This window comes from Carlito syrichta, unplaced genomic scaffold, assembly GCF_000164805.1.
Source record: "Carlito syrichta isolate Samal-C Ts95f unplaced genomic scaffold, Tarsius_syrichta-2.0.1 Scaffold130695, whole genome shotgun sequence".
NCBI classification, from domain to species: Eukaryota; Metazoa; Chordata; class Mammalia; order Primates; family Tarsiidae; genus Carlito; species Carlito syrichta.
In genome coordinates this window covers 72,399-86,230 of record NW_007074791.1, presented here as the reverse complement: position 1 = coordinate 86,230, position 13,832 = coordinate 72,399, and the positions used below count along the sequence as shown (strand labels likewise).

Sequence of the window (13,832 nt, the reverse complement as noted above, 5' to 3'; positions counted from 1 at the left end):
GTTGTGTTCTGGTGCAGGTTTGTATTAAACTGTAGCGACTTCTCACTGGTCTCTGTCTGTTTCTTCCAAGGAGAGGGACTTGGCAGGACTCTCTCCCATGGTGTCTGCGCAAGGCTTCAGGGTCCGTGTGTCTCTCCTTTTGGGTGGCGGCTCTCTGAGCGGAGTCCGGAGGCTTGCGGGCGTGCTGAGGGCCAGGAGCCCTGGTGGCTGCCATCAGTCCTCTTCCCTGGGAGAGTCCTTGTGCTTTTGTTCCTGGAATTTCTGAGAGGAACAAAATCCAGGCTTATGGCGCCGGGTTTCCAGGGACCAGGCGGCTCAGTTCCCTAAAACAGGAGCAATCAGGAGGAAAAATCATGAAAGGGAGAAAACTGGACTCCCCTCCCCTCTCCTTGGTCACCTTTTCTCTTGGCTGCCATTTTGGAAGCCCACAGCCCACTCCCCTCTACAGAATGCTTGACCTCATGGAAACCACATGACGAAGGGCCGACTCAAGGCCAGCGTGTCTTTGAAGGGCCTTCCAGGCGCTCTCTGGCTGTCCCGCATCCCGCCCTTGGGGTTGGGCCCAAAGCTAGGGGTGTTGAGACTTCCTTCTCCAGGTCTTAGCCTGATAAAGCCAGTTCACGCTGAGGAGTGAAACTGTCGCTTCTAGTGCTGTGGGGTCACTTGCTTGGTTTTTTAGAGGCAAGGGCTCACTCTGTGGCCCAGGCTGGAGTCCAGCGGCGTGATCATAGCTCACCGTGGCTTTGAATTCCCGGGTTCAAACAATCCTCTCGCCGCAGCCTCCTGAGTAGCTGGGACTACAGATGCACACCACCGCTAACTTTTTTGGGGTTTTTTTGTAGAGACAGGTGCTCGCCATGTTATCCAGCCTGGTCTCAAAGTCCTGCCCTCGAGGGATCCTCCCACCCTGACCTCCCAAAGTGCTGGGATCATAGGCATGAGTCACTGCACCTGGCTACCTGTCTTTACCTTAAAATTCAAAACCTTAATGAGGGAGTTTTAGGTGGTGTGGAGAAAATCGTTGGTGGCAGAGGGACTTCCCCAGCTGTCACCAAACAAGCAACCCTTCTACAATAAGACAGGCCATGGCTGAAATCCCTGCAGCAGGGCAAGGCTCTTGGCTGTAGTGAAAAGAGCTGTGTACAAGCCCTGGAGGCTCCAGGCCGGAAGACAGCACCATTGCCCAGCTTGAGATGGATGTCAGGTCTCTGGGATGTGGATGTCAGGTCTCTGGGATATATTGGGCCGTGTTGTCTTGTCTTCCCACAACATGGGAGCACACCAGAATTTGGCTAACTGCCAAAAATCCTTCGTAAGTGCTTGGATAAAAAAGTCATGTGGCCACATCATGGGCACGCGACGCACATGGTATTAGGCAGCCTACAGAGGAAAAAATAAGAGGTACACAGGATGTCTTCGTGTGCAGGCAGTTATAGAAAAATAAAAGGCCACAGACTCAGACTGTAAAACAAGCCTTCATCGTCTACAAGAATCTGTATCTGGGGAAACCCGCGCCAGCCAGCAGCAAAGCCACCATCAGCCTCGACTTCTCAACTCAGAGTTTCCATAGTCCTCTCCACACAGATTCGAGCTAACGCCAACTGCCATGTAGTCAGCGGCGGACTCCTCGTGACACGCGGGCAGGAGCCCTGAGAGTCCTAAGCTCACAGCGGGCTGGGTGGTGATGTTGCATCCACATGCACTTGAAAGGGCTCCTTGCACAGCCCGGGCAGAACATGAATGGATCTGGCCCTCTGTCAAGACTAGCACCGTCTCATGATGGAAACTGAGTTCTTCTTCCCCTTGTGGATTTGCAAACACACCTTTGTACTGGAGGGACTAGACACCCAGGTTTGCCCCGGACAATCCAGTGTGAGTCCACTGCCCAGAATAGTGATTAACAGCGCCACTTCTGACTTTCACACATGCCCCAGTGGGCACAACAGAGAACACGGCCCCCTTGCCCACATGCTCATTAGGCCACTGCTATGTCAGTCCAGAAGTTCGTTTCATTTTCCCGCCACTGAAAGACAAAAGACGAAGTGGGGCAGGGAAAGTGGGTCCTTCCACCATGGGTGGGGCCTCGGGGTTTCCAGGACAAGCCCCTGCCAGGTCCCCGCCCCGCCCTCAAGCTGAGGCTTGCTGAAGGCTGGGGATGATTCTCTAACCTTTCAGTCTGCCTAAGAGACTACATTATTGCATTTAAAATTGTAAGTCTACCAAATTCTATCATTTGCTTTAAAAGGGCCTTTGATTCCATTTCTGAACTTAAACACCTTACATTTTAAGTTGCCCTTAAAATTCTACTTCCTTTTAAGTATTTTTCCTAAGTACTAAATAATTATTACAATCTAACAAATTAAATGTACACATATAGTGAGTAAACTTAAAGTTTTCTTAGATGTTTCGATACTAAGAATAAACTTAGTGATATTTCAACTTAAAATCATGTTTTAAATTAGTTATGAGGTACTCATGCTTAACAGGCTAAATGTTGTTTTTTTGTTTTTTTTTTGAGTTAGAGTCTCACTCTGTCGCCCAGACTGGAGTGCAGTGGCCGCTCCTGGCCACCACAGCCTCCACCTGCTGGGCTCCGGCGATCCTTCCTCCTCAGCCTTCCAAGTAGCCGGAATTACAGGCATGTGCTACCATGCCCGGCTGATTTTTTGATTTATTGTAGAGATGAGGTCTCGCTGCCCAGGCGGGTCTCGAACCCGCGGGTTCAGGCAGTCCACTCACCTCAGCCTCCCAAAGGTGCAGGATTACAGGCTGAGCCACCGAGCCTGGCTTGCCAAATGTTATTATAGAATCACACTCTAAAATAAAATAATAAAGTGAAATAAAAATTCTTAAAAAGGAATACATAAAATACCAAATATGCGTAGGCTTCCTCTTAATTAAAAAAATTTTTTGCTGCTTTTTTTTTTAGTCAGAGTCTCACTCTGTCACCTAGGCTAGAGCACAGTGGCACAATCATAGCCACCAGAACCTCAGCCTGCTAGGCTCAGGTTATCTTTTTGCCTCAGCCTTCCAAGTAGCTGGACCTACAGGTGCACACCACCACGCCCGGCTAAATTTTTGATTTACTATAGAGACAAGGTCTTGCCAAGTTGCCCAGGCTGGTCTCAAACTCCAGGCTCAGGCAGTCGTCTCACTTTCACCTCCCAAAGTGCTGGAATTACCGGCATCAGCCACCTTGCCTGGCCCCAATTTTTTTTTAAAGTCACATTTACTCAGCCTCATGATCAGACTATTACATTTAATAATCAACAGTATGGATATAAAAACACTACATTAAAACCGTTTGTGGAATGCTTTACATGCTCCACAGAACAGACTAAATTGCCCTGTCATACAATTGGTCACAAATGCAGTCCTAGAGGTTTGTATGCATACTCATGAGCGTTGTCTAAAATGTGAGGTGGCAAAGCCCTGCCACCACTGTGGCTGAGGTCACAAATTTGCTGTAACGCGTGGCTTCCCTGTCACTTGTCTAGCTCTCCTCTCCTGCTAAGCGTTGTTTCCTGGCAGGAACTAAAATCTTCAACTGTAGTGCTCAGAGCTCTTGGACCTGCCATGGCCACCTCGGGTTCATGGTTTGGCGAACTGTTGGCCTCCACCACCGCAGGGGCCACAGCTTGTGCCTCCAAAGTTGTTCCCCTTCGTGGATCCAAAATTCGAAGGAGGATTCTTGTAATTAGCAAAGTCATTATAGCTTCCACTGCCTCCAGAATTGCTTTTGTCGGTGCCAATTCATTATAGCCACCCACTGCTGCCATCTCCACCTACCACAGCTGCCACCAGAGCTACCATGACCACGAAAGTTTCTTCCACGGCCAAGCTGTCACTCCCACCAAAATCACCTCCATGATTGTCCCAAAGTTTCCGGAACCACGCTTCGATCTCCAACCAACCCTTGCTTCAACAGGGCTTTCCCGCCTTTGCAGCTGTGGACGTCCACGGTATGGTCACTCCTGAAAGACATTCTGTCTGCAAAGTCATGGTCGACAAGGGTCGCCAAGGCAAAGGCCCTCTTCTTGCCGCTGCCTCGGTCAGTCATGGTTTCAGTCCTTTCCAGCTTCCCCTACTGCTCAAAATAATCTCTTAGGTGATGCTCCTCAGTGTCTTCTTTAACGCCACTGACAAATGTCTTTCTCGCAATTTGTGGGCAGCTGGTCTTTGAGAATCCGTTCTTGAAACAGCTCTCTTTGGCTCCACGACTCTTCCATCCACCTTGTGTGACCTTGCATTCGAGGCTGCATCCACCTCCCTCATGGTGGCATCCGTGACAAGTCCAAGCCCCCGGAGCACTCGGTGTTCGGATCTCGTGGCCGCATAGTCCACGAGCGTCCCCGTGGCTCAGAATGGCCCCTCGGACTCTCTTCAGTTCTTCAAGGTTCAGCCCCTCCATGAGGAGCTTCTGCAGCCTTGTGCTCATTGGGAGACTGATTCGGATACGTGGCAGCGGGAAGAGAGACTGCAGCCAGGCTTCCTCAGCAGCGTCCGCGAACAGGAAGGGGAAAGCCAATGCAAACATGTTGACACTGCAGGCGTGTTTTTTGAAGGCCTTTCTTTTCTTTCTTTTTTGAGTCAGAGTCTCACTCCGTCGCCCAGGCTGGAGGGCAGTGGCATGTTCACAGCCACCCCAGCCTCGATCCACTGGGCTCCGGCGATCCTTCCGCCTCAGCCTTCCAGGGAGCCGGAATGACAGGTGTGCGCTACCACACCCGGTTAATTTTCGATTTATTGTAGAGAGGAGGTCTCGCCAAGTTGCCCCAGCTGGCTTCAGGCAAGCCACTCGCCTTGGTCTCCCAAAATGCGGGGATGACAGGCTGAGCCACTGAGCCTAGCCCTTTTTTCCTTAGCTCTGCACCTTTTGCCAGCTCCAGGCTCTCACTGGGCTTCAGCTTCCAGCCCTTTCTTTATGGCAAGTCACTCCCAAAGGAGGAAGGCCTACTCTCCATCTCCACTCGTGCTCTCCAACCTCCAGTGCACCAGACTTCCGCTTCACCACTATCTGGGCAGCCACAATGGCCGAATGTGTCATTATCCTTGCAGGACTTGTACGTGTCAGTTCTAGCCAAGTGAATTCTGCCTCCTCTTGAAACTTTGGAATAAATTTGATCCTCGTATTCTAAGCTTTCCTTAAATTTAAACAGTACGCATTCTGTCCTTACATCGCTTTGTAAAATGATTTTATTTTTTAGGACAGCCTTTGACTACAGAAAAACAGCCGATAGCACAGAGGTCCCAGGGGCGCCAGACCCAACTTCCCCTCCTGTGAGCATCTTATCACAGGAGGCACATTCGTTACAGCCAATGAGCCAACACTGCCACACTAGCATTGAAGTTCATGCTTTACTCAGCTGTCCTTGTTTTTCACCTAAGGTCTCTTCTCCGCTCCAGATCTCATCCAGGACACCACACCACATTTAGTCATCATGTCTCCTGAGGCCCCCCTTGGCCATGACGGTTTCTCAGACATTCCTAGTGCTTGATGACTTTGACAAATTTTAAAAGTATTATTTAGACACTTTATAGAACACTTTTTTACTTAGTTTCTCTGCTGTTTTTCTCAAATGTTTCACTTGGTGTTGAGTTTTTAGAAGGAAGATCATAAAAGTAAAATGCCATTTTCATCACATCAAGCACATATACTATCCAAAGGACCTATTACTACAATTTGAACTTGACTAAAGTCTTATATAGCTTTTTATATTTATGTGGTTCCCTTTTATGAACTATGAGCTTTTTTTTTACAGCATGTGACTTATTTAAGCAACTAAATATGTATTGGTATACTGAGTTTGTCAGGAGTGTGTCAAATAATTCTCTAAGTTCAGAATTTTTTTGAAATTCAGTATCCATTGTAAATTTTTTTTTTTTTTTTTAGTCTGAGTCTCATTCCGTCATCCAGACTGGAGTGCAGGGGTACGCTCATGGCCACCCCATCTTCGACCTGCTGGGCTCAGGCAATCCTTCCTCCTCAACTTTCCAAGTAGCCAGAACTACAGGCGTCTGTAGTAGACCAGCTATTTTTTTGATTCATTGTAGAGATGAGGTTTCACCAAGTTGCCCAGGCTGGTCTCAAACCCCTGGGCTCAGGCATCCTCTCACCTCACCCTCCCAAACTGTTGGGATTACAGGTGTGAGCCACCATGCCCAGCCAGTCTTTGCTTTTTAATTATTCTTTGATCTATGACCTCTTCCTATTATTAATTTCTGTGTTTGAGCTTAAGACTATGCTAAAATTTTGGTTCAAAAACCTCTTCGTTTTCTAGTTTTCAGCTTTACAGAAATACATTCTCACTGTCAAACTGTCTTTTTGGCTTGGATCACACAGATGCATGGAACATTTTCCTTGAAATGCAAATTCTTCACATTTAACTCAGAGAAAGACCTCATTACACTGAGTTGGGGCAGGGATGGTGAACATTATGGTAATAAGCAATATTCAGAAAGGCTACTTGAAGAGGTAACATACACCTAGAAGGAGCCACTGTGTTTGTTCAGTGAGATATTAAAGATGTATCTTTTTTCTCAATTCAAATGTTTTACAAGTGTAGCAGGTATACCAAAAAGTGCAGAAGACGTAAGTATACAGTTTAATAAATTTCTACAGCGTGAACACCCAGGTGGAGACAGAGCACCCCGGCACCCAAGAAGCCTGCTCCATGCCCCTTTCTGCCACTGTGCCCCACCAGAACAACGGATCTCAGACTTCTGACAGCGTGTATCAGTATTGCCTGGCTTTGAACTCCACATAAGTAAAATCACATAATGCATATTCTGTGTTCTGGCTTTTTTGGTTCAACATTACATTTTTTTTTTTTTTTTTGAGCCAGAGTCTCACTCTGTCGCAGTGGCACACTCATGACCACCCCAGCATCAATCTGCTGGGCTCAGGCGATTCTTCCTCCTCAATCTTCCAAGTGGCCAGAACTACAGGCACACGCTACCATGCCCAGCTAATTTTTTGATATATTGTAGAGATGAGGTCTCACCCATTTACCCAGGTTGGTCACGAACCCCTGGGCTCAGGCAATCCTCTCACCTCGGCCTCCCAAAGTGCTGGGATTACAGGCTTGAGCCACCACACCCAGCCCAGTATTACGTTTTTAAAATTTAAAGGGCATATCATCTTTTTGTCTAACTTTTCTCCTCTACTTGTATGTAGCACTGTTTAAGATAGAACCGCTGACCTTGTCATCCATGTCCACCTACATATAAACTTAAAGTATGAGGTGAAGGCATGCATGCATGCATGTGAAGTTCAGGTGCACAGCACTTTTTCCCAATGAGGTGTTAGATTTGTGCAACTCAGACACCTTAATCATGATCTTTACATAGTAAAGAAAGCCTCCCAGTACCGAGGACCAAGTGGGTTCAGATGGAAATCCTCTAGGCTGCAACTTCAAACATGCAGCAGCAGGAGAGCAAATTTTTAAAAGGCAAGGTCAACTAGAAATGACAAGAACATCTCTGGACCACAAATAGCATGAGACACACAGACCTAACAAGAGTGGGTGCCACAGGGATCCCAGGTTTTCGTGCATGAAAAGGGGCCAGGGCCAGACTGAAGCCACGAAGAAGATGGCAATGGAGGTTCTGCCACCATGCTCACTGCTACACTAGGCTACTGCCTGGGCTCTGGCTAGTAGTGACCTAGAAAAGCGAGAGTGGGTAGAGACAACTTAGAACATGGGAGTGGGACCAAGCTACATGCTGGCTCGGGGATAAGATCTGAAAGATCCTTGAGGGTTGAGAGCCCAGAGCCAGTGACACAAGGACTGAGCTTGAACTGGGGACTTTTTGCAGCTTGGTGGAGGCAACCATAAGGGTGGAGGTTGAACACAGGATGAAAGCAAAGTACAATGAACACCCCAAAATAAACTCTCAAAGTAAAATTTCAAAGCCATGCAGAAAACTAATGCTGAGAAGGATACCAAGGAAACTCAATATATGGGGAAATTCATTCTTGAAAAACAGAAATAACAGCGATTGAGAAAAAGGTGTTTAAAGTAAGTTGTTTAAGATCCTCAAAATAGGCTAGGTGCAGTGGCTTGTGCATGCAATCCCAGCACAAAGCGAGAGGTTTGCTTGAGTCCAGAAGTCTGAGAACAGCCTAGGCAACATAGTGAGAACTTGGCTCTACAAAAAAGCAAAACAAAAAGAAAAAATTAGCTCGGTGTGGTGGCATGCACCAGTAGTCCCAGTTACTTGGGAGGCTGAGATGGAAGGATCACCTGAGCCCAGAAGGTCGAGGCTGCGGTGAACCATGATCGTATGCCACTGCACTCCAGCCTGGGCAACAAAATGAGACCTAAACTCGAAAAGAAAATAAATACTTAAAAATAGAAAAGAATAACAAAAATAACACCTGTTTTTAAAAGGCTATACTCTCTTAAAGAACAAATGATGGTGCTGGGAAAACTAGCTGTCCACAGGAAGAAGAGTCAAACAGGCCCCTACTTGTCTCCACACACAAAAATCAACTCTAAGTGGATCAAAGATTTAAATGTAAAACCTCAAACTGTAAGAATCTTAGAAAACGCAGGAGACACCCTTACAGAAATCAGAGCAGGCAACCAATTCCTGATCAAAACCCTAGGTGTCCACGCCATAAAAGATAGACAAGTAGGACCTCATCAAACTGAAAAGCTTCTACAAAGCAAAAGAAACCATCAAGAAAGCAGGGAGACAGCCCACAGAATGGGAAAGAATATTTGCCAACTGTATATTTGACAAAGATGTAACATCCAGGATCTACAAGAAACTCAAACGAGCCAAAAGGAAAAAAAAAAAAAACAACCCCATTAAAAAGTGTGAAAAAGACATTAATAGACACTTCCCAAAAGAAGACATATGAGCAGCCAACAGACACATGAAAAAAATGCTCAGCCTCACTAATCATCAGAGAAATGCAAATCAAAACCATATTGAGATACCACCTAACTCCAGTAAGAATGGCCATCGTTAATAAAACAAAAAACAGGCATCCTCCTCGGGTCCCCTCCCACTGTTGGAGCTTTTCTGTTCTCTCAATAAATCTCTAAATAAATTTTCTGTGTTTTCTCAGTAAATAAGTAAATAAAACAAAAAACAGATGCTGGTGAGGATGTGGAGAAAAGGGAACACTTCTCCATTACTGGTGGGAATGCAAATTAGTGCAACTCTTTGGAACACAGTGTGGCGCTTCCTAAAAGAACTAGAAATTGACCTTTCATATGACCCAGCAGTCCCCCTACTGGGAATATACCCAGAGGGACTCAAATCACTCTATGAAAAACATACCTGTTTATTGCAGCACTATTCACAATGGCACAAACATGGAACCAACTGTGCTACCCATCAAAACAGGACTGGTAAAGAAAATGAGGTACATATACATGATGGAATATTATGCAACCGTAAAGAAGGACAAACATATGGACTTTGCAGCAACTTGGATGGATTTAGAGCCTATCATACTCAGTGATCTATCACAGAAACAAAAAGCAGAGTACCACATATTCTCACTCATAAGTGGATCCTGAACATTTACCATAACACTATTAAGAAAGGGATTGGCAGTAGCAGGATACTCCTGGGGTAGAGGGGTGGGGATACAACATCAGTAAGGGTACCTGATATCAAACCAGGCAAAGTAAGGACAAAGGAAGGCCCAAACTTTACCTGCATGATGTCTACTTGTATACCTAATCCTGAATTGTACCCCATATCTTTAAAATAAATAAATAATGAATATGGAAAAGAACCAATTGAAAATTCTAGAATACTATTTCAAAATGTAGTAGATGGAAAAAAATATATGTTGTTCTATTAAGAGAGAATTAGTGAATTTAAAGATGAGAAATTTACTTAAAATGTAATACAAGGATTATTTAGGAATAAATTTGACAAAAGAAGTATAAAACCTGAGGCTGGGCCCGGTAGCTCACACTTATAATCCCAGCACTTTGAGAGGCCAAGGTGAGAGGATTACCTGAGCCCACGCGTTTGAGACCAGCCTGAGTACCTTGATGAGAACTCATCTCTACAATAAATTAAAAAATTAGTTGGGTGTGGTGGCATGTGCTCGTAGTTCTGGCTACTTGGAAGGCTGAGGCAGAAGGATCGCCTGAGCCCGGCTGGTTGAGGCCGCGGTGGCCATGATTGTGCCACTGCACTCCAACCTGGGCAACAGAGTGAGACTCTGACTTGGAAAAAAAAAAAGAAGAAGAAGGAAGAGGGAGATTTAAGATTGAGAGACAGACCAAGCATGGCAGCTCATGCCTGTAATCCCAGCACTTTGGGAGGCTGAAGCAAGAGGATTGCTTGAGCCCAGAAGTTCGAGACCAGCCTGGGGAACATAGTGAGACTTTATCTCTACAAAAAATTTTTTTAAATAGCCAGGCATAGAGGTGTGTGCCTGTAGTCCCAGCTATACAAGAGGCTGAGGCAGAAGGACCACCTGAGCCCAGGAGTTCGAGGCTACAGCGAGCTGTGATTGTGCCACTTAACTCCAGCCTGGGACACAGAGTGAGACTCTGATTCAAAAAGCAAACAGATAAAAACTCAGACACAGAGGGGAGAATGTCATATGAAGAGGGAGGCAGAAATCTGTCATGCAGCCTCAAGTCAAAGAACACCTGGAACCACCAGAAAGTGGAGAAGGCAAAGAAGAATTCTCCTCTACAGACTTTCAAGGGAGTGTGGCCCTGCTATTAGCTTGATTTTGGACTTCTGGTCTCTACAACTATGAGAAAATAAATTTCTGTTATTTTAAGCCACCCAGTTTGTGGTAACTTGTTAAGGAAGTCCTAGAAAATGGATACACAAATAGAACAATTTGGTAGAACATAAACAAGAAAATAGAAGACTCGAGCAACACTGTAAGCCAACAAAACCTAACAGACATCTCCAGAACATTTTATAGCAGCAGAGCATACATTCTTCTCGCGTACACATAAGACATTCTCCAGGATAGACAACATGACAGACTACCCGGAAACTTCAAAAATTTAACCAGACACAAATAATGCAAAGTATATTCCCCAGCCACATAGGATTAAATTAGAAATCAATAACAGAGAAAAGGTGGGAAATTTACAAACATGTAGAAATTAAACAATGCACTCCTAAATAACCAATGGGTCAAAGAAAAAGTCAAGACAGAACTTGGAAAATATGAGAAGATTAATTAAAATGAAGACACAACATGCCAGCATTTATGGGAAGTTGCTAAAGTAGTGTCTAGAGGAGAATGTATAGCTGTAGATGCTTTTATTTAAAAAGAAGGGTCGGGCTCGGTGGCTCAGTCTGTAATCCCACGCCTTTGGGAGGCTGAGGTGAGTGGATTGCCTGAGCCCGCGGATTCGAGACCCGTCTGGGCAACGAGACCTCATCTCTACAATAAATCAAAAAATCAGCTGGGCGTGGTAGCGCATGCCTGTAATTCCGGCTACTTGGAAGGCTGAGGCGGGAGGATCGCCGGAGCCCAGCAGTTCAAGGCTGCGGTGGCTGGGAGTGGCCACTGCACTCCAGTCTGGGAGACAGAGTGAGACTCCAACTTAAAAAAATAAATAAATAAAATAAAATAAAATCGACACTGTGGCTCATGCTTATAATCCTAGCATTTTGCGAGGCTGAGGCAGGAGGACTGCTTGAGCCCAGGAGTTTGAGATCAGTTTAGGCAGCATAGCAAGAACTTGACTCTACAAAAAAAGAAAATTAACCTGGAAAGGTAGTGCACACTTGTAGTCCCATCTACCCAGGACTAGCTGAGATGGAAGAATCACTGAACCCAGGAGATCAGGGCTGTGGTGAGCCATGGTCGTTCCACCATACTCTAGCCTAGGTGACAGAGTGAGACCCCAACTCAAAAAAAAGAAAGATCCCAAATCAAGAACTGACCTTCCACCTTAAGATACCAGAAAAAGAAGAGCAAACTAACCCTAAAGTAAGTAAAGGTAGAAAATAATAAAGAATAGAGCAAAAATTAATCAAGTAAAGAATAGAAAACAGAAAAAAATCAGTTAAACCAAAAACTGGTTCTTTAAAAGATCAACAAAATTCACAAAATTTTAGCTCGATTGACCAAGGAAAAAAGAGAAGGACTCAAATTACTAGAATCAGAAATAAAAGAGGGAACATTAATACTGACCTTAGAGTTAAAAAGGAACCACAAAGGAATACCACGAACAAAACACTGTTGAAATAGCAAGCTGAATCCAGAAGCATATAAAGGCAATGCTATGACATGACCAAGTGTGGATTATCCTAGGAACTCAAGGCTGGTTCAACATCTGAAGATCAGTTAATATAATGTACCATCCCAACAGAATAAAAAAATGAAAACCACAGCATTATCTCATTAAATGCAGAAAAAGCACTTGAAAAAAATCCAATGCAATTTTATGATTTTAAAAACATCTACTTGACACATCAGGAGTAGAAGAGAACTTTACCAACCTGAATAGAGGACATCTCTAAAACAACCACAGTGACAACATGCTTAATGGTGAAAGACTAAATGCTTTCTCCCTGAGGTCAGGAATGAGTCAGGGATTTCACTCTTGCCGCGTCTATTCAGGGCTGTGTTAACAGTCTAGCCAGAGCAGTCAAGCAAGAAAGGAAACAAAGACATCTAGACTGGAAAGGGAGAAGTAAACTCTATTTGCAGATGACATAATCTTAGCTATAGAAAATCACAGGGAATCTGCTAAAAAACCATTAGAACTAATATAAAGCAAATTTATAAGACACAATCTCATTTATAACACTCAGTTGTGTGCCTGTTCACTAGCCATGAACAATCCAAAAATGAAATTAAGAAAACAATTCCATTTAAAACAATATAAAAAAGAATTAAATGTCTAGCAATATATTTAACAAAACAAGCACATCTCACATACTGTGAAAACTACAAAACTTCTGGAAGAAATTTTAAAAGATCTAAGCAAGTAAAAAAATCCCATGTTCACGCAGCAGAAGACTTAACGACATTAAGATGGCAATATCCTCCAAATTGATCTATAGATCAATGTAATCCCTATCAGATCCCAACTGACTTCTGATGAACAACCTGATTCTAAATTTCATTTGAAATTGCACTGAATCAGAAGAGCAAAAACAAAAAATCTTGAAAAAGAATAAAAATGGAGAGCTCACACTTCCTGAGTTCAAAATTTACTACAAAACAACATAATCAAGACAGCGCAATACTACATAAGGAGAGACATATAGATCAGTAGAGTAGAGCTGAGAGCTCAGGAAAAAATCCCAAATATCTATAGTCAGCTGATATTTGTTATTGTTGCAGTTGGGGTCTCACCCAGCCTCCCAGGCTAGTGTGTGGGCTCACTGCAGCCTTGACTTCCTGGACTCAGTCGATCCTTCCACCTCAGCCTCCTGAGTAGCTGGGACTACAGGCATGTACCATGACACCTGGCCTATAGTCAACCGATTTTTGACCAAAATACCAAGATGATTCCATGGGGAAAATGCAATGTTTACCACAAATGGTACTTGAACAACTGGACACCCATATGCACAAGAATGAAATTGAAACTTTACCTCATACCATATACAAATATAACTCAAAATGGATCACATGCTTAAAAGTGAAAACTAGAAAACTGGTAGAAGAAAGCATAGGGGTAAATCTTCATGCCCCTGGCTTATCAATAGATTCATTGATATGTCACCAAAAAAAGCACAAGCAACAAGAGAAAAAATTGATAAAACTGGCTTCACTAAAATCAAACGTTTTTGCACTTCAAAGGATACTATCAAGAAAGTAAAAAGACAGTCCACAGAATGGGAGAGAACATTCGCAAAGTTCACAAAGT

At 44.3% G+C, this 13,832-nt stretch overlaps 1 pseudogene; it reads right to left on the bottom strand.

Moving 5' to 3' along the window:
- Window positions 1–3,409: 3,409 nt before the first annotated feature.
- On the bottom strand, window positions 3,410–4,337 carry LOC110594741 (annotated as a pseudogene).
- Window positions 4,338–13,832: the final 9,495 nt, after the last annotated feature.